We start from the raw sequence: 22,548 nt of genomic DNA on the forward strand, positions 1-22,548 counted from the left end.
GGAAAGAGGAGAGGGGAATAGATAGAAGTCGGGGGACAAAAGGGGGGCCCTGATATATGGACCCATGCAGGGAAGGAAACTCAGAAGCTTCCTGTCCTGCCCCACAGTGGACCTTTTGGAATTGGACCCAGCTGCCCAGGGCAGGGGACAGCTCTCTCCTCTTTGTGATGGATCACCTGACTCCTTCCCAGGGAGCAGCAGCCACTAACAGACAGTGAAGAGCACGCTGGGACTCATTATTAGGGTCCCCCTGGCATTCTGCTTCTACACTCTGCCTCTCGCAATGGAAGCTGACACTTGAAGAAAGTGCCCCCCCGCCAAGCTCCCTTCCCCTAGCCCCCAACACAGGTGAAGTCTGGGCAGATCTCTGAGCTCCCTCTGTGTTAGACCCTCTGATTTCTAGCTGCTTACCTGGGGGAGCTTGACTTCTGTTTTCTCCCTCATTCTCTCCCTCCCTTTGTTTCTCTGTTCCTATTCTCCACCCACCAGCAGAGGGCTTTCCCATCTGGGAAAGACACCTTTGAAGGGCATTGCCAACTTGTGAGAGAACAGTGATCTGAGAATCAGTCACCGCTGTCCTGAACTAGTTGGCACTATTATCGTGGCCTCAGTTTTGTCTTCTGTACAATGGGGGTGATCACATATCTCATAGCTATATTAAAATAGGAAGAAAAACAAATGTCAAAAAGTGAATATTTCTGTCCTCAATCCAAACGCTAAATGATATTTCTTTAATACTGGAAAACTAGAAATTTTGTTTGTTACAGGATCCTTTTCATGCACTCAATCAGAGAGCCTTACCACTGTATTTTGGAAGCGTCTTTTCATTCCTTCTTTCCTATAGAATTATGAACATCTGGGGGTTCTTTCCCATGTCTCTTTTCAGGCAGGGGAGAATTTAAAAAAGCATGAAAGAATAGGTCTATCCCCCTTGACATTCCATCTGTGTTTCACTAGAGAGCAGTTTGGCTCTTTCAAAAGTTTGACTGTTTAACAGTTTGTAACTAAGTGGAGGTATCTTCACTTTGTCAAGAAGGCAGCTGCCTGAGTTTGGGGTTCACACTTGCCAAACAGCTGGAGCTATCCAAAGATTTTGGGGGCAGGTCTCTCAGCTTTGATGGGAATAATTAACAAAGCCTCCCCTAACTGGAAGCCTGGTCCTGAGGGAGGCCTGAGAGCCTGGACTTGCCAGAGCATGGGGGAAATGGAAGATTGGAGGCCACCGCATTCCGACACCGTACTTGGACAGAGTTTGTCTGTTCCCTTGGTTACAGCTGTGCGGGGCTTCAGTCAGAGCCCACCTCACCAGGTACCCCGCTCACCTAGCAGCGCCGTTCAGTCCTTACCTTCGAAGCAGGTCCCCCCACCGCCGGGGACCAACAATGGAAGTCAGCCATACCCATGGAAATTCATGTGGGGGAGAGAAGGCAGATCAAAGCCTCTGTAACCCAAGAATTCCTCAGCAGCTTGGAGTCCCTTAATAATTATGGTTTGGAGATTTGCCAGAAAGCAAAACCACTTAGCATGCTGGGTTTAACAATGAACGTTTTCTGTGTTTGCAGTAGCCTCTGTGCAGAGCAAATAGGCACCTTGAACAAAGGGTAGGATATTTGTATGTGTATATAAAATAACCTGCGCTGCCTTCCCCTAGAGTGCGTCTGCATGGAAGAATGCAGCACTCCGCTCTGTGCTGGTACCTGTTTTATGAGTAAAGTGGAGAAAGGCTACACGTCCTGCCCCCATCTCTACCTCTGTGTGTTAGAAACAAAAACCTTTGTTTAACTCAGAATTTTCCAGACTTATTGAATAAGCCAGATCTTTTTTTCTCCCCACTTGGGTCAGTTTTAGATTTTGGAGTTTTCTGTTTTGAGTATCTACGAACCTTCTAAAAAACCAATGCACATCCCAAGGGAAACTGGGAAATGATGGCCAAAGAGGGTAGGATTCAGGGATTTAGACCAGTGGGAAGATGGAAAAAACAAGTCCCAAGCCCTGAGGGGGTGACGAACAGGATTGCTGGAACTCGGGTCTGGACAGGAGTCTGGTGAACCCCCTCCTTGGACCCTGTGTCATTGTTTGTCCAGTTAGTCATTTATTCGACAAACATTTGTTATTGGGGGAAACTGGAGAAGAATGGCTTCTTGGATGAAAGTCTGTTAGAGCTGAAGTTTTATAATTTGAGTGAGAGGAAATGGAAAAGATGGGAAACATTCCAGAAAGAGAGAGATGGCCAAGTGTGAGGCACATTCAGGAAAAGGAATAAATTAGTATACAAGCCTTCATATTCGAGTAGGGGAGTAGGGCAGGGCAGCGGAGGATGTTTGGATTAAGCAAGACTCTTGTACATGCAGAGGACAGAAAGTCTGATCCAACCCGCTCCAGCCCAGGGTGGAGTACACTGGGTCGTGTAACTGAGAGTTCCGGGGGGAGGCAGCTGGCTTCAGACGCAGCATAGTCCAAGGGCTCAGACAGTGTCCCAGGGACCTGGTTTCTCATCAGAAGAAAAACTTCTCTGCTCTTAGGTTGTTTCTGTTTTCAGATGAGCTCTCACTTCCCTTGGAGTTCTAAGATGGCTGCAGCAGCGCTAGCCTTTGCATCTTCATTTATTCAAGGCCTGTATCAGTAATGTCTCTTTACTTTTAAATGCTTTCTTTTTATTTGGCTGTGGCATGAGGCGTGCAGGATCTTAGTCCTCGACTAGGGATTGAACCTGCACCCCTAGCAGGGCAAGTGCAGCCTTAGCCACTGGACCACCAAGGGAGTCCCTGAATGCTTTTTAATAGCTGTAGTTGGGTTCCAGGCCCATCCTGGAACGAATCTCTGAGGCCCAGAACATGATGCCCCGAATGACTTAGACCTGGGGTAGGTGCCCATTCCTGGAACAGGAGCAGGTGGTGTCAGCGATGCCCAGACCATGTGGACTAAAGACATGGAAGGGCTGACTCTCCAGGGAGGATCAGGTACAGCTATCCAGAGAAGGTGAATGTCAGCCAGGCCACAAAACAGCACATGTCCACTGAAACCCGGTGTGCCAGGGCAAAGGATCTGGATATCATTTACACCAGAGAACCAGTAAAAATTTTTGAACAAGTAAGTAACATGACCGGAGCTATACATTAAAGTTAATTCAGCTACAGTTTAATAGCTGCCATGTGCTTGGCACATGGTAAGGGCTCAATAATTTATATTTGGAAAGAGAGAAATAAATGGATGAATGGGGGTGGGGAGAGAGAAATGAAAGTTGGGAGCATCCATCAGAGGCCATTGTAATGGTGTGGGAGGGGAGCCAGCAAAGGAAGTTAACGAAAACCCATCAAGAAAACCAAGAAGTTCTGTCATTAGGAAACCCACATAAGGAAAAACTCAAGAGGGCGAGGTTAGTCAGCTGTGCCAGTCACCATCAAAAGGTCAGGTCAAGGGGTATAAGGACTGAGGAAATGTCGTAAGTGAGTGTTGAGAGAGAAGGTCCATTGGTGGGAAGGTCAGAAGCTAGCTTCAAGGAGTTTAAAAGTACACTGTGTAATGGGCTTGCCAGGTGGCTCAGTGGTAAAGAATCTGCCTGCAGCGCAAGCAGACCTGGGTACAATCCCTGTGTTGGGACGATCCCCTGGAGCAGGAAATGGCAACCCACTCCAGTATTCTTGCCTGGAGAATCCTATGGACAGAAGAGCCTGGTGGGTTACAGTCCCTGGGGTCACAAAGAGTTAGACACGCAGGCGCACACTCTCTAACATTATCTATCTTCCTTCCAACTCAAAAACAACAACAAAAAGTGCTCCTTAACCTCTGCTCGTTCTTCATGCAGCACCTTATGCCAGCCCTGTGACCTGTCTCCAGCCACAGTGCCCTTTTCTCCTCTGCGTCTTTCTGTTCTCCTTCTCCCTCTCTAGGCTGTCTGTCATGTAAATATTGACATAACTCCCTTGTCCTAAAACCACATTTCCTAGACCTGGCTCTGCCTTCAAGCTAACATTTCAAAAGAATCATTAGAGAAATTTTGAAGTTGGGGTGGACAGAAGTTTGAGCTTATGTTGAATGTCTTCTGTAGAAGACAAGATTATCTATAAGAATGAGTGGTTAGGGAGTAGGATATAGGGACAGGGAGATAGTTGAAACAGTTTATATAGAAGTTCAGTCAGAAATCACCAAAAAATGAGTGAAAGAATAGTCAGGGGTGAGAGGACAGCTGAGATTAAAAAGCATCAATGGGGACTTCCCTGGTGGTCCAGTACTTAGACTCTGAGCTTCTCCTGTTGGGGGTATAGGTTCCATTCATGGTCAGGGAGCTAAGATCCTGCATGTTACACGGCCAAAAAATACAGCATGAATGCATAGAGAGCCTAAAGAGCATCCTGCCTCTCTCCAGTGCAAATCAGTGGCTCACAGTGGAACAGTAAATGGGTTTGGGAAGAGACTGTTGAGCCTGGAACAAGATCAAGTTGATAAGGGAGATGGGTCAAGGAAGAGCATCCCAAACCCAGAGAGCCCAGGATATACATAGAGAAACAAGTGATGGCCTGAGAGAAGGGCAGGGTTAAGACATGGTCAGGATTAGGGTGAAAAGGTAGTTCCAGTGGAAGAAGTGGAAGGTTAAACCATTGTTTTAGGGATATCAGAGAGGCCATACAGTGTAGGAGCCCCAGTGGATAGATGATGGTATTTAAAACCCATATCCTCACCTGTGTCTCTGCTTACGTCATTCCTAAAATGGGGCTCATAAAACCTTCAAAAGATCATTGTAATGAATACAGATGTGATTAATTTATATGAAGCACTTATGATAGTGCTTATACATAATGAGTGCTTCATAAATGTTAGTGATGTTGATATTCATTTAAAAGTGACAAAAAAGGTTAGAATTTAAGATCTTGAAGTCAAAACCATTCTAAGCAACAGCAAAGCCTCAGATGCTATCATGGTTGTTGGGAGTTCAGTGAAATGGGAAATGGAGAGTATTGGAATTAAAAAGGATCAAGAATGGCAAAACCAAATACTGGGAGGGATATCTTTATGGCTGTTGATGTCACCAGTGGAGTGGCAGTGACTGTGTCATTGAGAAAGGTCAGGTCTCTACTTACAAGGTTCACGAGAACAGGGAGGTGGTTAGTATGGACCTCAAAAGAAGTGAGGTTGTTGAGTGAGAAGGAGGCAAGGCTTGTCTAGAAGTGACAGAAGGCGTGGACTGATCTGTCCACATCAGAGACAGGAAATGAAGAGCCTCTTCTGAAAAGTTAGGAGCATGGCACCTTCTGCCAGGAGGAGAAAGAAGCAAGCGAAGAGTTCTAAATGTGGAGAATTTGCTCACTGTAGAGCAGGTTTGTTTTTTTGTTTTGTTTTGTTTTGTTTTGTTTTGTTTGGTAGAGCAGGTTTTGATTGAGAAGAGCTTCAAAAGGGCTTTTAAGGAAAAGCATTCCCCGAGTCTGGGGGCATGTCTGGAAAGTTAGGGGCATGGCACCTTCTGCCAGGGGGAGAAAGAAGCAAGAGAAGGGTGAGAAATGTGGAGAATTTGCTCAGAGTAGAGCAGGTTTTGATTGAGAAGAGCTTCAAAAGGGCTTTTAAGAAAAACCATTCCCCGAGTCTGGGGGCATGTCTGAATCAGGCATGATTTGGGGGGGGGGGCGGTGCAGAGAAGTTGAAAGGAGGTTCTGGCTGAAATTCCTGGGAAAGCCTGGAGAAGGAGGCTCAATTCCTCGCCTTGACTGTGAGATGTGTGACCTTAGGCAGGGTGGCTCAGGAGTGCGTGCCGGGCCCCAGAGCCGGACCCCACTCCGTGATGGCCCCCCCACATCCCTGGGGGGGTCCCCAGTTCTGCATGCACTTCCCAGCTGGGCCCTCTGACAGAGGGACCGGGAGAGCTGGGATTGGGGGGCTTGTGTCTTTAGAGAGAGGACAAATGGCTTTTAAAGAGAAGGAAACAGGACACCAGCAAGCTTCGTGGCTGTGTTCTCTTCCAAGAGCGCTGCTCTGTAATGTAATTGTATTCAGACATTTTTTTTACATGACATCAGGGAATAGCCTCCCTTAAAAGCTTTCATGAAAAAGCATGACTATAAAACAGACTCAGGCAATGAAATGGAAGCCAGACGAATGGGTCTGTGTAATTCGGGTAAAGAGACTGCTCCTTACAGCTTTGTGACCTGATCTCTGCTCTGTGCATAAAACTCTATTTCACGGGCTCCACTTACATATGACTCTTACCTGGCAGGTGCTTCTAGATGTGAAATGTCTTGCTTTATTACAAAACATGATGAGGTGTAGGAAAACAAGGCTTCCCTCCTCAGTGGCCACTCAGACCACCCTCCTGGGCTTGCTTGCAGCCTTTCTAGTCCTCTAAGCCCTAAACCTCTGTCCCTGTGTGGGCCGGTATCCTCAGCGGGGAGGGAGAGCTGGCCTCTCTTCCTTCTTTGCCCTTTTAACCCCTGTGTACACCCTCATCTGTCCATCTACCCCTCATGCCCTGAGCGGTAGGACACATTCTTTGGGAAATGTGTCCTGGGAAGCAGTACTCATTGAAGAGCCCCATTCTCACCCATTCCTTTTATTTAAAGCCACAGAGGTACGGAAGTCGATTACCCACCATCCTCTGTCCTTGGCACACCCTCTGGCTCCATCCACAAAGAGTCTTTGCTGTTTTGGATTTTTTTTTTTTTTAATTAAAGTGAAATTCACATAACATACAATTAACCATTTTAAAGAATACTGTTCAGTGGCATTGTGTAATTCATAATATTGTGCAACCATCTCCACCCTCTGGTTTCAGAACATTGTCATCACTCCCCCCTAAAATCCCATATCCATTAAGCAGTCACTCCCTGTTGTAACCTCCCCTCCCAGCTCCTTGCAACCACTAATCTGCTTTCTGTGTCTATGAATTTTCCTATGCTGGATATTTCATATAAATGGAATCATATATGACCCTTTATGCCTGCCCTTTTCCCTAGGCATAATGTTCCCTGGAGGCTTCCCTGGTGGCTCAGATGGTAAAGAATCTGCCTGCAGTGCAGGAGACCTGGGTTTGATCCCTGGGTTGGGAAGATCCCAAATTTTTAATCTGAATTATACCAACATTCCCTGAATATTTATTGGATGGACTGATGCTGAAGCTGAAGCTCCAATACTTCAGCCACCTGATGCAAAGAGCCAACTCATTGCAAAAAACCCTGATGCTGGGAATGATTGAAGGCAAGAGGAAAAGCAGGGTGACAGAGGATGAGATGGTTGGATGGCATCACTGACTCAATGGACATGAGTTTGAGCAAACTCAGGGAGATAGTAAAGGACAGGGAAGCCTGGCGTGCTGCAGTCCATGGGGTCACAAAGAGTCAGACAGGACTTAGTGACTGAACAACAACAATACCAACATTACTAAATTTTCATCAAGAAATTATTTTCCAGTGTAACTCCATCAAGCCAGTTTAATATCTTCACTAATTTTCTGTATAGAGCAGTTAAAATTTTCTAATGTTCTCCCTTATTTTCTTGAGTATCAACTCTTTAACCTATGTATTTGGCAATGAAGGTTTGCTTTTTCAGTCAAAAATTTTAGTAAGAGCTTTACCATACCTGGTTTTGTTTGTTTCCACCAAGTCACATTTTCCCCCATAGTTGTTGTTATCATTGTTTGCCGTTTGCAACGTCACAAACAAAATGACTTCTTTGGCCCGTTATTATGAATTTTATCTTGTGCTATTTAGCCATTGTCAGTTTAGTTTTATGTTGATTGTTTTTACCAGTAACATTCATAGCAAGATCAAAACATCCTCAAGGTCAAAAACAACCTGCTTCTTCCCAGAGTACCTCCTCCTCTTAATCCCTCCTCCCACCCTCCCCATGGAAGAGCTGATACTGAAAACAAAGGAGCTGTTCTAAGCAGTGGCCTCTAGGGTCTCAAAACCCTTAAGACCCAGACGCTCTTCTTAGCAGTTCATTTAAATCCATCCTACCAACAGTTTGATCTTTTCTCCTTTTTAGTTGCTCAAAACCCAGAGCTTGTAGTCTCTTAAATGATCATCGCTTCCTTGGCTTGTTCTTAAAAAGAGAGGTTTTTCTGTGGCCTCTCCCTTCCCTTCCCTCCCCCTCACCCTCCCCAGGCTTCTCCAGCCTCAGCCTCACCTCCCCCAGCCCAGGGTCTTGGCAGCAGGCAGTTCGAGATGCCTTTGAGAGCTGGACAGTACTCCAGGGAGGGTGTTGGGGTATGTTGGTCACAGATAGGAAAGGCCTTGGGTAACCTGGGAGTGAACTCAATTTCAAGACACAAAATCCCCAGGAACTTTGAAATCACAGGCACTTATATTTTGAGCAGTGTTTATAAATCTTAAAATCACTTTGTGAGTTTAGGAGTCATTTATTCGTTGTTTTGTAAAGAATCCTCCTGCAATGGAGGAGACCTGGGTTTGATCCCTGGGTCGGGAAGATCCCCTGCAGAAGGGAATGGCAGCCCACTCCAGTATTCTTGCCTGGAGAATTCCATGGACAGAGGAGCCTGACGGACTACAGTCCATGGGGTCACAAAGAGTCAGACACAACTGAATGACTAACACTTTCACTTTTCACTTTTGCTCATTGCATTACCAAGGACTCTCTTTGTTCTGTTTAGAGCCATAAAAGCCTGAGAATGAGGAGTGGGCATCTAAAGAGTAGCTTTCTGGATTTGGGAGAAGGCAGGAGGTGATAGTGGGAAGGTTCTCAGGAGAGAAAAATGACCATCCTGGATGTTTCTTTTTCTTCTTCTTCTTTTTTTAAATGTAGCTATTTGTTTGTTTGACTGCACTGGGTCTCAGTTGTGGGATCTTTGATCTTCGTCATGGCATGTGGGATCTAGTTCCCTAGGGTCAAACCCAGGCCCTCTGCATTGGGAGCTCAGAGCCTTAGCCTCTAGACCACCAGGGAAGTTCCACCATCCTGGATGTTTCTGATTTCAAATTTCTAGTCTTTAGATACACACCCAGACCATCCTCATCTTCCACCTTCCATATCCCACCAGTGTCTTAGGGAAGCTGGGCAGCCCCCCATCTGAGGGCCAGAGAAGCTTCACAAAGAACTCGGAAGGAGCTAGTCAGTCCTGAGCACTCAGGCTGAGAAGAAATTCCCTGTAAGAGAAAGAAATTCCAACAGTGAGATAAAGCAGAGAAAACTAGAGTGACTTCAGGGAAAGGGAAAGGGAAATGGCAAGATCCAAGCTGGTGAGTGAGTCATGTGGAATGTTCCTGCAGAGCCACTGAACTCTGCCCAGGCAGAGAAAGAGGAGGCTGGTGGAAGAAGGAATCTCAGGTTGCCCAACCTCTCCCCACCCCTCAAAAGGACTTCCCAATCTGTAGACATCCTCATTGTACCCCTGCTTCCATCAAAGTCTCTCCTGCCTGCCCTCACTGGCTCCCTAGGCAGGGAGAGAGGGAGATGGGTATCAGATTGCCTCTTCTGGGAGGAGAGCTTTGGGATTGATAGTGTAGAGGGGATAAAACACACAAGGCACTCACTTTCCACGAAGAGGTGGAGGTGACTGCCCACTTTGGGAGGCTCCGCAGAGTGAAACCAACAAGGAGCAGGCCGAGTGCAGGGGATGCCGGAGAGGGCCTGGTTCACCTGGGGACCAGAGACTGACTTAGCACATTTCACAGGAGGGGCCTGACATGATTTGTCCTCACTGAATGGAGGAATGCCAAGTGTGGGCCCAGTGCTATCATGCAGAGCCTCTCTGGTCTGGATCCAACTCACTCCTCTCCCTGTGGCCCTGTCACCCACCAGGGCCCCAGGAACACGCCTTGGTTATCCTGCTCTGGAGGAGCCACGGACAAAGCCCATGTGTGACTTACTCTTCCTGCTGACCATGAGAAACAGGACTGAGTATCACACACAGAACTGCAGCCCAGGAAAGGAGAGGCAGTGGGGGCTGCGCCCCTCTCCTCAAGATGCAAGCTTCTAGGAGGACCAGGTCTTGTCCACAGCGTTGCTGCCTGAGGGTGATATTTGTTTGAATCCATTCTTATTCTTTGGTGTGGTTGCTGCTGCTGCTAAGTTGCTTCAGTCGTGTCCGACTCTGTGCGACCCCAGAGACAGCAGCCCACCAGGCTCCCCCGTCCCTGGGATTCTCCAGGCAAGAACACTGCAGTGGGTTGCCATTTCCTTCTCCAGTGCATGAAAGTGAAAAGTGAAAGTGAAGTCACTCAGTCGTGTCCGACTCTTAAGCGATCCCATGGACTGCAGCCTACCAGGCTCCTCCGTCCATGGGATTTCCCATGCAAGAGTACCGGTGTGGTTAGAAGTGAACAAATGCGAGTATTTTTATAAGCTTTGAGCCAAGGACACTGTTAACCAGCTGTAATTTATCAACCCCTTTTTGGTAAAGTGTAGCCCTACTGAATAAGTGCACACTTCTAGGAAATGCTTATTTGTTTTCATTCATGTTGACTATATCCATTTTTTAAATGGGGGTGAGGGGAGGAAAACACATCTATATGGGCTTCCCAGGTGGCGCTAGTGGTAAAGAACCCACCTGCCAATGCAGGAGACATAAGAGATGCTGTTCGATCCCTGGGTCAGGAAGATCCCCTGGAGGAGGGCATGGCAACCCACTCCAGTATTCTTGCCTGGGGAATCCCCAAGGACAGAGGAGCCTGGTGGACTACAGTCCATAGGGTCACAAAGAGTTGGACAAGACTGAAACGACTTAGCATGCAGGCATGCAGACAGACAGACATATATATAGATATATATATATATATATATATAGATATATATATTTACCCAGTGATTTGAGGTGGACCCATGTTTTCTAAATTGTAGTTTTTTAACTTTAAAAATAAATGTTTTTAAATATATATCTTTTTTTTTTTAATGGAAGCAAAAAATTTGCTGCAGTATTTCTGGTTTCACGATAGGTCACCAGGAAATGTGTGTATCAGGCACATGACTGTATCTGTGGGGATCTCCATCTTTGGGAACTGGGTCCTTAGGAACCTCTGGGAACCCAGGCCCTCTGTTCCATATGAAAATAGCTAGAAAATTAAGAAAAAGCAAATTACTAATATTTGAAAAAAATTTTTCCCAGGACTATTTTTAGAACTTCAAACGATGGTATTTTTATCCTTTCCCTTCAGAACTGGAAAATGTTTCCCTTCCATATAGAAAGGGCTCTGTAGCAGGCTGTTCATCTCACATGACTGAGTTCCATGTGCTGCCCCATCTCTGCCCAGAGAGCTGGGAGTGGAGGGTGGGCCTAAGGATTGCTTTCCAGAAAAGGGAGATGAGGAGGTGAGGTCCTCCTTGTCTCCCCCAAATAGAGAGTCAGGCCTCTGGTTCCTGATGAACACTGAGAGTTCCACCCCTCCCTCCCTCCCTCCATTACTTGCAGAGACTTCACGGAAGGGACTCTGCAGTTGTGCAGGGTTGTGGGGAAGGTTAAAGCAGGGTTTCTCAGCCTCGGCACAGTCAACATTTCAGAGAGGGGACTGTCCTGGCATTGTGGGATGTTTAGCAGCATTCTTGGCCTCTACCAAGCACATGCCAATAGCACCACCTCCTTTGAATTGTGACAATGAAGAATGAGTTGCGTCCTGAGGCCCAAGAAGGCCTGGCTAAGTCAAGACGAGGAACATCTGTCAGACAGGGAATGATGAGGAAACAAAGCCAGAGAGGTGGAGGGAGAGAGACGTGGGACTGATGTGAGGAGAGGCCTTTGGTCGTGGGTCTCGTCTGTAAGATAAGGGGCTGGCTGGAGGCCTGCTGCCCTCGTGGGTACCCTAGTGTCAGCATCACAAGCTCACATGCCTGCAGGGGTGAGGTGGGAGGCAGTATGGTGGTCCCAGAGAGGACACACAGGTGCCTCCTGTAGTGTGTGGCCACTACTCTGCTCCAGGCAGCACATTAAACTACAGACCTAGAGATAAAAGTTTTAATTTTCTGAATTTTCAAAAGATGCTGGACATTTGGATTTTTATGAAAAATCTCCCTGGTTTTTAAAAAACCTTATGAGCTGTTCCAAACCTGTGTGAAGACCCAGTAGTCCATCTGCACCCCTGCCGGGTACTTCTGCTGGGTCCCTTGGGGCCTGGGAACCCCTGAGCTGTGTGCCTTTGATTGGGTTCTGCCTCCATGTGTCCTGTCTTTTAAACAGTGGTTTTCAGGGCTTAAGAAACCAAAAGAAAAAGAAGTAGGAGGAGGGAGAGGGGTCTACCTGGGCCAGCTGAAGTCGGAGTTCCCGGGCAGACTTAGTACCATGGGCAGGTTGGGAGTGAGGGGAGGGGCTGGCTGTCATCCAGGGCACGACGTCCAGCAGTGGATGCGTGGGCTGTGGTCTGTTTCCGCTGGGGCTGCCCGTGGGAGCATCGACCGGCACATGGGCTTCTTCTTCGTTGATGAAATTTTCAAAATATTCAGACAAAGAACAGAGACTAATACCATAGATACCATGTTCCCCGACCTAGATTTCCTGCTGCCTTCATCAGAGCCACCCAAGGGGCCAACCTGTCTCTGTTCCTTAGGACAGAACCTTCCTCTGGGTCATTTGTCTGAGGTTGGGGGCATGTGGGAGCTCTGTTATGTGGTAAAGTCTGAGATGATGACCTCTGATGGTTTAGGAAGTTCTCTCACTGACTGAGGTGCCTGGAAATCCCACCTCTGAGCCCTGGCTACTGGAGAGCGGAGAACCGGGGCTCTAGGGGTCAAGGGTCAACCGAGGCAGGGGCCAGTGAGGCTCCTGGAGCCCCTGCAAGAGTTGAATGGCAGAGTCAGCAGCTGAGCCAGGCTTTGGTCCCACGGTTGTTTCTCATGACTAGTTACAATACTGGCTCTTGACCTCCTGAGGGGATGTGAAGAAATCCACGGAGAAGACTGGAAATGAGGAAGCTGGTCTGGAAACAGCCTGATGAAGCCTTAAAATATTTTTACTCAGAAAAAAGAGAGCACAGTTGTACTCACTCAGCTCTGCCCAGCCCCTCTCCCCCACCACCAAACCTGCCCTAGGCTGTCTGCCCCTCCATCTTCACCTCCAGCTCCCCCAAACCTCCCTCCTCAACAGGCCAGTCTAATCTCCCTACTCCTCTTCATCCCAGCTCTGCTTGTCCTCTGACCCTCATCTGCGCAAGTGTCTCCTCTCTGAAGCTCCCCCCTTCTCCCACCCCGCGCTCTTTCTTTTTTCCCTTTTCCGTCCTTTCATTATGGCTAGTAATGGTATAATCAGTCTGCATCGTGCACCATCTTGGACTATTTCCTGACACTTCATATGTGTCAGCTTGCCTCTGACTAAAGTGTTTGCTCTCTGAGAGAAGGGCCTGGAATTTTTCTCATGTTTCTCACAGCTTCCCCGCTCCCCTCCTCATCCCCACAACAAAAACCCCTATCTGGTGATCAACAAGTACTTGTGGGGAGATAAAAGCTTGAATTGATGGGTAAATGGGTGGTGAGGGGAGTTGGGTGGATGACAGGGTTGAGAGGTTTTCCACAAATGCCTGACAGGATTCTCTAGAGCTGGTGGGAGCGCGAGAATCCAACTCCTCACCATTTGCTCAGCATTTCCTCGGCTGACTTCACCTATGTTGGAAAGGACTGGGAAAGAGGCTTGACCAATGGCCTTAGTCTCGAAGGCATCTCCCTCATAATACTTTATCATCAGACAGTAGGTTTCTAATCCATGGTCTGAATTGGTTTTCATAGTTGGCAACACAGAAAAAAATCCATGTCAGCATTTTCATTTTAATCAGTACAGTTGAAAATGACCCCAAACCTGCCTAGAAACGAAAGATCACTTGTCTTAGTTGGGACATTAACTAAGCTACGATCTTGAATGATCCGGCACACTGGGTGAAGCCTGGGTTTTCAGCTCCCAGCCCCAAGGTGGGCCTCTTCGTGGAGGTGGGAAGGAAGGCAGCAGGGGATCAAGTCAGATGACTTCTGATCCCCAGGTGGCTGCCTTGGCAGGACACCTTGACATGCCAGGGCACTAGCGAGAAGAGGTCTGTGCGGCGGCAGCCCTGCAGCCTCTTGTCCGCTGTCCTCCCCTGCGATCCAAGTGAGTTATCCATTCTTGAGGATGGAAAGCATAGGATTAACCAGTTCTAAATGCCCGTTTGTTGGGCTTCCGACTTGCTTCCAAATGACTGAGTGTTAATCCAGTCTGCCTTGCATAGGCGCCCCCAGACACATATGTACCAGCACCCCTTCCCCACTTGAAGCACCCCCAGAGGGGTCCCAGAGGGGTCTTCCTTAGCTATGCAGCCAGTGCGGGGAGAGTCTTGGAGATGATTTATTCTCCCAGGCTGACCTCTCCCCTTCCTTGGCTTCTGCGGCTCTTGGGATTCAGACCACTGCATTGATTCCTCACTGTTGCCCGAGTGTTTGCCTGACCTTCCCACCTAGACCACCAGCTTCCTGCGGACAGGATAGGACGTGTCAGTCTCTTGCTTTGTTTTCTACAGTACTTAGCATATCACTGGCTCAAAGCGGACCATTAGCTCCTATTTCCTGATTGTCCGGTGAAGGGCCAGGCAGAGTCCCACCTCCTCCAGAATCCTTCTTCAGCCTTCTTTCCACCTTCTGACCAACCATTCACCTCTGCAGAGCCCTCCAGCACCTGAGAACTAGGCCCCACAAGCATGTATGAGGCTCTAGACGTTTGTCCCGTCTCCTCAGTAGACTGGTCCTTTCCAGACAGACTCTGTGGTCAGGCTTCCTCCGAGCAACTGGACCCAACTTGGGCACATAGCAGATTTTTTTTTTTTTAACATCCTAGTCTTACTGAGATGTATCATACATTTACCATACAAGTCACCCATTTCAAGAGTACAGTGCAGTGTTTTTTAACATACTCATGGAGTAATGCAATCATCAGCACAATTTTAACATATTTTCATCACTCCAGAGAGAAATACCACAACCTATCCTTTGTTCCTCCATATGAGCTGACTGTGGCTACTGTAACAAATGACCACAAACTTGGTGGTTTAAAACAACACTGATTTATTGTCTCACAGTTCTGGAGACCAGAAGTCAGAAAATAAGGTGTCAGCGGGCCACACTCCTTCTGCAGGTGCTAGGGAAGAACCCAGTCCTTGCCTCTTCCAGTTTCTGGAGGCTGTCAGCATTTCCTTGCTGGGATCACTTTAGCCTCTGCCTCTGTCTTCACATAACCTTCTCCTTTCTCTGTGCGTGTTATGTGTATGTTAGTCACTTAGTTGTGTCTGACTCTTGGCGACCCCATGGACTGCAGCCCACCAGGCTTCTCTGTCCATGGAATTCTCCAGACAAAAATACTGGAGAGGGTTGCCATTCCTTCTTCAGGAGATCTTCCTGACCCAGGGATTGAACCCAGGTCTCCTGCATTGCAGGCAGATTCTTTACCGTCCGAGCCACCAGGGAAGCCCTTCTTTCTGTGTGTGTCTAGTGTCAAGTCCCCCTCCCCCTTATTAGGACAATGGTGATGACATCTAGGGGCCACCCAGATCATTCAGGATTATCTCCTCATCTAAGTATCATCAACCAAATCACATCTATAGAGACCGTTTTTACAAGTAAATTAACATCAACAAGGTCCAGGGACTTTACATAGGTATCTTTTGGGAGGCCATTTTTCAGCCTTCCACAGTCTCCATACCCACCCACCCCCCACATAAAATACATCATATAGCAAAAGACATGTAAAATTTAAGCGTACATGTGTACAAATTTTAGTATATTCATAAAGTTGTACAACCATCAACACTACCTGATTCCAGAACATCTGCATCAGCTTAAAAAGAAACACTGTATCTATCAGCAGCCATTCCTCATTTTCCCTATTCTCCAACCCCTGGCAACCATTAATTTACTTTTTTGCCCGTATGATTTGCCTGTTACGGACATTTTATATGAGTGGAATTATACAATATGTGCTCTTCTGCCTGGCTTCTTCTCCTAGCATGATGTTTTCAAGGTTCATCTGCATTGTAGCATGTATCCTGCATTCCTTTTTATAGCTGAATAGTATTCCATTGTTTGGATGTACCACATTTATTTATCCCTTCATTGGTTCATGAACATTTTGGTTGTTTCCACTTATTTGCTTTTATGAATAATTGTCTTATGGACATTCATGTAAATGTTTCTGTGTGGATATATGTTTTTAGGTATATGTATATGTCTGAGAGCTGGAGAGACTTTCCAACAGTCAGTTTTCCAATGTGGCTGGCACCATTTTACATTCCTGCTAGCCATGTATGAAAGTTTTAATTTTTTCACATCTTTTACCAAACTTAGTATATGTCTGGATTAAAGTTACACTAGTAAGTATGAAGTGGTTTCTCATTGTGGTTTTGATTTGTATTTCCCTGATGATTAATGATGCTCAGCATCTCTGCATGTGCTTTTTGATCATTTGTATATCTTTTCTAGAGAAATGTCTATTCAGACCCTTGGCACATGTTTTAACTGGATTATTTGTCTTTTTATGCTTGGGTTTTAAGAGCTTCCCTGATAGCTCAGTTGGTAAAGAATCCACCTGCAATGCAGGAGACCCCGGTTTGGTTCCTGGGTTGGGAAGATCTGCTGGAGAACAGATAGGCTACCCACTTCAGTATTGCTGGACTTCCCTTGTAGCTCAGCTGGTAAAGAATCTGCCTGCAGTGTGGGAGACCTGGGTCCGATCCCTGGGTTGGGAAGATCCTCTGGAGAAGGTAAAAGCTACCCACTCTAGGATTCTGGCCTGGAGAATTCCATGGACTACACAGTCCATGGGGTCACAAAGAGTCGGACACGACTGAGTAACTTTCACTTTCACTTTCTCTGTATGTATTTTAAATACAGACCCATTGTATGTTCTCCAGTTTTGTGAATTTTCTTTTCACTTTCTTTTTTTTTTTATTCTTTTCACTTTCTTAATAATGTCCTTTGAAGTATCAAAGTTTTCAATTTTGATGAAGCCTAACTTTTCTTTTGTTGCTGGTGCTTTTGACGTCATGTTTAAAAAAGCATTTCCTACTCCTATATTTCTCTGAGTTTTATAGTTTATTTTGAGTTAATTTTCATGTGTGTTGTGAGGCAGGGGCCTGGTTTCATTATTTTGCATGTGAACATTCAGTTATCTTTGCTCCCTTGGTTTGGAAGACTGTTCCTCCCCCCAGCCAGTTATTTTGACACCCTTGTCAAAAATCAGTTGACTGTAATTGTGAGAACTTATTTCTGGACACTCAGTTCTATTCCACTTGATCTATATTATGTCTATCCTTATGCCAGTTTCGAAATCAGGAAGTGTGAGTCCTCCAGTTCTGTTGTATTTTTCCAGATTGTTTTGGCTGTTCCAGACACACAACAGATTCCTCCGACACGCTTGTTGTCTGGTCACTTGCTTCCTTGCTTCCTTGAGGGACCAGCAAGCCTGTGAGAGCCTGGCTGGTCTGCAGAGTTAGGTTGAAAATCCCTTTCCCTACCCTTCAGCCTCCCTTTCAGAAGGCATTTGGCCAGTAGAGACTGGGCTGTTCTGGCTGAGCTGTCTTAGTCCAGGGCAAGGTAATAAAAGAAGGAACTTGGCGAGGTGCATCTGGCCCCTCAAGCAGGTGGTCTAAGTCCATCTAATCCTCCCCTCACCCCCGTCCCAGCTCCCCTTCCTCGTCTCTCACCTGGTGGGGTCGGCGTTTGGATGGTTGTAATTCTAGTAGATTTGCTTCCAGACAACACACCAGCTCTCCTCTAGAGCTTCAGTCATTCCCAGGACTCCCCTGGCACTTCCTAGGTGTGATGCCCAGCCCCATGGTGCAGGACGGGGGACACTGGTCCTCAGGTGGGGCAGGTGCAACAGTCCGGCCTTCCTGGTGGCATCTCCGATCACTTCCGAGTGGTCTTCATGGACCCATTGGGAGTGCTGCACGAGCTGCAGGCACTGGTTTTGCTGGTGGATGAAATTATGTTCTTCCCTATAGGGCTGTCAGCCCTTGCTTTAAGGAGACAAAAAGAAGAGTCGGGGCAGGGAGGGATAAGTGGTGAATCAGAGGGAAGATTTTTCTGGAAGGCTTCAAGAGAAGCTGAGCTGATGCTGGTGCCACAGTATGAAGGACTCACAGCTTTGACCCTTTCTTCAAAATACGGCCCCAGCTGGGAGCTCTTTTTAATGCATGAAAAGTGAGAGTCTCTCAGTCATGTCCGACTCTTTGCAATCCTATGGACTATGCAGTCCATGGAATTCTCTAGGCCAGAATACTGGAGTGGGTAGCCTTTCCCTTCTCCGGGGGATCTTCCCAACCCAGGGATTGAACCCAGGTCTCCCAAATTACAGGCGGATTCTTTACCAACTGAGCTATCAGGGAAGCCCCACTTTTAATGCATAAAAATAAGAAAACTGAGTCTGACTTCATCTCCATGGGGTACTGGGAGTGTTTCTCCAAGGCTTCCCTGCAGGATGGGCGTGGCCTGTGACTGATGCTTATTAGCTCAGTGCCACCACTGCTAACTGTGAGATTCTGGACCCGTTACCCAACCTCTGTGAGCACAGCTTCCTCGTTTATTAAATAAGGATACCTCCCTTCTGGTGGTGGGAGAAGCAAGGGTTCAAATAAAAGGAAAGTCTCTGTTATTATCAACTTATTGTTTGCTTTCTTTGTGGCTGTCCCTGTGTTACAATTTAAACCAAATCAATTGGGGTAAAGGAAGTTTCATAATCTCCAAAGTCATAAACTGGAATGTTCTGAGCATCTGCTGTGTGTTTCATTGTATGCTAGTCTGCATGTATATTTTCAGTCTTTGGGGCTTGAAAGATGCCAATTAATGCTGTTCTCTTCCCCTTACAGACTCTAAAGTAGTTGAGAACTACACAGGGAAGTCAGCAGAGATAAAAATAGAGATTGTATCATAGGCAAAGCCTAGACCAACACATGGCTCAGTCCTGCAGCCAAAAAGGCACCTTCACACCTCCCCTCAACTTTTTCTGTTTCCCAATTTGAAGCCTGATGCCAAGCTGCAGAGCCTAAGGGGCAGGTGTCCTGGGGGATTGATTTCGGGCTCTGAAGATGGTAACATTGCTCCTTTGGCTGCTTCTGTGAGCCCAGGCTCCACTTCATGGGCTCAATGTAGTGCTGGCCCCGATGGAGGGTCATCAGCTCTGTTCCTCTTACCATGAAGAACTACATCCCAGGAATGCTGGTACTAGTTCTCCAAATCTGCACTCTACATACACCATGAAACTTGCTGTCAATTCCAGTTTCTTTATAGCCATTTAAAGCTCTCTGACTGTATGCAAGTGAGATAACCTAACTGTGCCTGGATTCCTCATCCGTGAATTAGGAAAGGTAATACCCAGCCCAGAGGATGTTGAAGGACTGGAGAGAAAGGACTTGGTTAGGTGACTGGCACTTAATAGGTCCCCAGAGGCTGGTTCAACACCCTAGGGAACTCAGCCTTCTATTCCAGACTCTGAGGCTTCTCCCTGTGTGTTGAGCAAGACTCTTTGGGGGCCAAATGGTCAAGGACAAAGTCTGTGGGCTGCAGTGAAGATGTGGATTAGAGAAAGATGAGGTCTCAGTAGAAGTGGGTCATTGAAAGACAAGCATTGGTGTATGGATGGGTCTGTAGACATGTATTGTCTGTGTGGCAAGATTTCAGTCCCACGTTTCAGGCCTGCTCTAGGTTGGTGGTGGAAGGCGCAGGGTTGTTAATGGGAGTGTCAATGCCCAGAGCCTCCCTGCAAACCCATATTTAGGGCTGTCTAAAAATCCTAAAAGATAATGCTGTGAAAGTGTTGCACTCAATATGCCAGCAAATTTGGAAAACTCAGCAGTGGCCACAGGACTGGAATAGGCAGTTTTCATTCCAACCCCAAAAAAAAGCAATGCCAAAGAATGCTCAAACTACTGCACAATTGCACTCATCTCACATGCTAGCAAAGTAATGCCCAAAATTCTCCAAGCCAGGCTTCAACAGTACATGAACCATGAACTTCTAGATGTTCAAGCTGGATTTAGAAAAGGCAGACGAATCAGAGATCAAGTTGCCAACATCCGTTGGATCATCAAAAAAGCAAGAGAGTTCCAGAGAAACATCTACTTCTGCTTTATTGACTATGCCAAAGCATTTGACTATGTGGATCACAACAAACTGTGGAAAATTCTGAAAGAGATGGGAATACCAGACCACCTGACCTGCCTCCTGAGAAATCTGTATGCCGGTCAAGAAGCAACAGTTAGAACTGGACATGGAACAACAGACTGGTTCCAAATCGGGAAAGGAGTACGTCAAGGCTGTATACTGTCACCCTGCTTATTTAACTTATATGCAGAAAACATCATGAGAAATGCTGGACTGGATGAAGCACAAGCTGGAATCAAGATTGCCGGGAGAAATATCAAAACCTCAGATATGCAGATGACACCACCCTTATAGCAGAAAGCAAAGAACTAAAGAGCCTCTTGATGAAAGTGAAAGAGGAGAGTGAAAAAGTTGGCTGAAAACTCAACATTCAGAAAACTAAGATCATGGCATCCAGTCCCATCACTTCATGGCAAATAGATGGGAAACAGTGGAAACAGTGACAGACTTTATTTTGGGGGGCTCCAGAATCACTGCAGATGGTGACTGCAGCCATGAAATTAAAAGATGCTCCTTGGAAGAAAAGTTATGACCAAGCTAGACAGCATATTAAAAAGTAGAGACATTACTTTGCCAGCAAAGGTCCATCTAGTCAAAGCTATGGTTTCTCCAATAGTCATGTATAGATGTGAGAGTTGGACTATAAAGAAAGCTGAGCACAGAAGAATTGATGCTTTTGAACTGTGGTGTTGGAAAAGACTCTTGAGAGTCCCTTGGACTGCAAGGAGATCCAGCTAGTCCATCCTACAGGAGATTAGTCCTGGATGTTCAATGGAAGGACTGATGCTGAAGCTGAAACTCCAGTACTTTGGCCACCTGATGCAAAGAGCTGACTCATTGGAAAAGACCCTGATGCTGGGAAAGATTGAGGGCAGGAGGAGAAGGGGACGACAGAGGATGAGATGGTTGGATGACAACACCAGCTCAGCAGACATGAGTTTGAGTAACAAGGCAAAATGGTGAAGTAAGCAATGGTTTCCCCAAGTCAGTTCAGTTCAGTTCAGTCACTCAGTGGTGTCCGACTCTTTGCAACCCCATGAACCACAGCACGCCAGGCCTCCCTGTCCATCACCAACTCTCGGAGTCTACCCAAACCCATGTCCATTAAGTCGATGATGCCATCCAACCATCTCATCCTCTGTTGTCCCCTCCTCCTCCTGCCCTCAATCTTTCCCAGCATCAGGGTCTTTTCAAATGAGTCAGCTCTTCGCCAAAGTATTGGAGTTTCAGCCTCAACATCAGTCCTTCCAATGAACACCCAGGACTGATCTCCTTTAGGATGGACTGGTTGGATCTCTGCAGTCCAAGGGAACTCTCAAAAGTCTTCTCTAACACCACAGTTCAAAAGCATCAATTCTTTGGCACTCAGCTTTCTTCATAGTCCAGCTCATCTCATACATAACCACTGGAAAAACCATAGCCTTGACCAGATGGACCTTTGTTGGCAAAGTAATGTCTCTGCTTTTTAATCTGCTGTCTAGGTTGGTCATAATTTTCCTTCCAAGGAGTAAGCATCTTTTAATTTCATTGCTGTAATCACCATCTGCAGTGATTTTGGAGCCCAGAAAAAGAAAGTCAGCCACTGTTTCCCCATCTATTTGCCATGAAGTGATGGGACTGGATGCTATGATCTTAGTTTTCTGAATGTTGAGCTTTAAGCCAACTTTTTCACTCTCCTCTTTCACTTTCATCAAGAGACTCTAGTTCTCCTTTACTTTCTGCCATAAGGGTGGTGTCATCTGAATATCTGAGGTTATTGATATTTCTCCCGACAATCTTGATTCCAGCTTGTGCTTCCTCCAGCCCAGAGTTTCTTATGATGTACTCTGCATATAAGTTAAATAAGCAGGGTGACAGTATACAGCCTTGACATACTCCTTTTCCTATTTGGAACCAGTCTGTTATTCCATGTCCAGTTCTAACTGTTGCTTCTTGACTGGCATATAGGTCTCTCAAGAGGCAGGTCAGGTGGTCTGGTATGCCCATCTCTTTCAGAATTTTCCACAGGTCACCCACTTCCTTTTTCTGTGCCCCATTCTACTCTTTCACCGCCCTTCCTCCAGTCAGCTAAGATGAGTGTCTGAAAAATGAGTTCAGTCTAACACAGAGGGCAGTGGACTATGAGCTAATTCCAGTTCCCCACCTGTCATTGGGGAGCTTCCCAGGTGGCTCAGTAGTAAAGGATCTGCCTGCTAAGCGGGAGACACGGGTTCAAGCCCTGGGTCAGAAAGATCCCCTGGAAAAGGAGATGGCAACCCACTCCAATATTCTTGCCTGGGACATCCCACGGGCAGAGGTGCCTGGTGGGCTACAGTCTGTGGGGTTGCAAAGAGTCCAAAATGACTTAGCAATTAAACAACAACTTGTCATTGTACAGCCTGTGAACTGCTATTGGCTTTACATTTTTTTATTGGTTAGAAAAAATAAAAAGAAGAATATTATTTGTTGATACCTAAAAATCACATGAAAGTCCACTTTTATTGGACCATAAATAAAGATTTATTG

At 46.5% G+C, this 22,548-nt stretch overlaps 1 protein-coding gene across 3 annotated transcripts in view; it reads left to right on the top strand.

Annotated features, from left to right (window-relative positions):
* Positions 1–22,548, top strand: part of THADA (THADA armadillo repeat containing) — a 327,677-nt gene that overhangs the window by 301,491 nt on the left and 3,638 nt on the right. The gene's annotated exons all lie outside the window — the stretch shown is intronic.

Source organism: Dama dama, chromosome 11 (genome assembly GCF_033118175.1).
Source record: "Dama dama isolate Ldn47 chromosome 11, ASM3311817v1, whole genome shotgun sequence".
NCBI classification, from domain to species: domain Eukaryota; kingdom Metazoa; phylum Chordata; class Mammalia; order Artiodactyla; family Cervidae; genus Dama; species Dama dama.